General features: G+C 44.4%; 1 protein-coding gene across 1 annotated transcript in view; it reads right to left on the minus strand.

Annotated features, from left to right (window-relative positions):
* Positions 1–815, minus strand: part of si:dkey-174m14.3 (uncharacterized protein LOC563117 homolog) — a 37,693-nt gene extending 36,878 nt beyond the window's left edge. The window contains exon 1 of the mRNA XM_024291206.2: positions 310–815. The gene's annotated coding sequence lies outside the window, so the exon portion shown is untranslated. The remainder of the gene's footprint in view (positions 1–309) is intronic.
* Between the last annotated feature and the right edge of the window lie 943 nt (positions 816–1,758).

Consider the following 1,758-nt stretch of genomic DNA (forward strand, 5'->3'; position numbering starts at 1 on the left):
AAAAAAAAAAAAAAAAAAAAAAAAATCCTGCCGGCTGAGTCTCGGAGAACCCCCCCTTCCCGTTCTATGGTGCTTGCCCAGCTAAGCTCAGTGAAATCCCAACACATGCGCACCTCCAACACAGCTGCCACTAATGCCACAGCGCCGAGCCGGGAGGGGGAAGACAGGGGACTGAGGTAGGAAGAGAGGAAGAGTGGGAGGCAGGAGCTTAGAGGAAGAAGAAAGGGATATGTGGGGGCGTGATGATGGAGAGCGGAGAGATACGAGGCGAAACAGAGGGAGGGAGAGGGACGGAGGGGAGAGGCTTACCTGATAGCGTCTATGCTGTTCATCTCCTCCTCAGGCAGCTAAAGGAAATGACAGCATGTTAGTGGAGAGGACCCGTCAAACTCATCCCACAGAGAAACAAAACAGCACTCCCCGTTTCCTCCCCACTTCATCGGCGCCCTCCTCTCTCTTTCTGACACAGGAGGGAGGCTCACTTTTTCTTACGTGAGGGGAAAACAATCATATCATGAGGGTGAGGGAGGGAACCACCACCACTGCAGATCCTCACACTGTCAGCATGGACACAAAACGAGGGAACAGGTGGTTCAATCTGTTGAATCATAATGATTTTGCTTAATACGAATTTTCAGGAAGAAACGTGTTTCCGAAAAATGCAACAGAAGGTTGAAAGTCTGCAGATTTTTTTTTTTTAAAACATTCGCACAAGTACAAGGACTTCTGCAACTTTTGGACACACAGACAGATTCACACTATAGTGAGATGAACACCAACAGGCTCACCATCCTGCCTCGCAGCCCCCACACCACCCACCTCTTCTCAAGCAGTTGCTAAGGTGACGGCAAAGGCTGAATTTTAATAAGACAATAAATTAAGGCAATGGGATCTTCTCCCCTTTTATTAAATGGGAATAGCGCTTCTTAACTTGATGATCCGTTTGTTTTTTGGGTTTGCAGGGGGGGAAAAAAATGCTAATAGTTGTGCAGGATGTAATTTTGACTGAAACCAAATGGATTATCATTTACGAGTCAAGCGAGTGTCGTGCTGAGACGACAAATACGAGCGGTTTTAATGCTGTAATTGCTGACTGAGCCTCCAGGACTGCGCTTGTGTAACAGCTCGCTGCTGCAACGCACCAGTTGCCGCTGAAACCAAGCAGTTGTTTCAAACTCTAGCAAGGTTGTGTCTCACGTGGAGCAGATGATGGATGTCACTAAATGAATGTGAGCGAGTGGGCTGAGTCAGTAAATGGCAGCATTGTTCACTTTAGATTGTTTGGTGTGGAGGAGTTGTTGAAAGGTGGAATGCTAATGAGCACTTGTAAAAAATAAAATTTAAAATAATAGGCGCTTGTGGTCAGATTGAAGCCGCACTGATGTGCAAACTTCCAAAAACTTTGTCCGTCTCAGCCTGAGGGAATCCACGGATTCAAACTGTTGTTTTGACTACTATGCTGCAAGATTTTAAAGATGCAACGTTGACTTCCCTGCAACAAACGCCCAACAGGTTAAACAATTCAAAAATCCTGAATTTAAAAAACTTTATTCCCTGCTGTAGGGAGATCGTGTTTTCCGTCATTGTTGTACTTTAATGGAAACATGGTGACACAATTTCCCATTTGTTTCAATGGGAAATTGAGTTTTATGGAATAAACACACTGAAGTAATAGATACATTTGTCTTACAGCAGATTATGTTAACAAAATATCATTTTATACTCTTGAAGTTTATTTTACCAAGCAGATTTGAGTAC

The sequence above is a fragment of the Oryzias melastigma genome, linkage group LG24, assembly GCF_002922805.2.
Source record: "Oryzias melastigma strain HK-1 linkage group LG24, ASM292280v2, whole genome shotgun sequence".
NCBI lineage: Eukaryota > Metazoa > Chordata > Actinopteri > Beloniformes > Adrianichthyidae > Oryzias > Oryzias melastigma.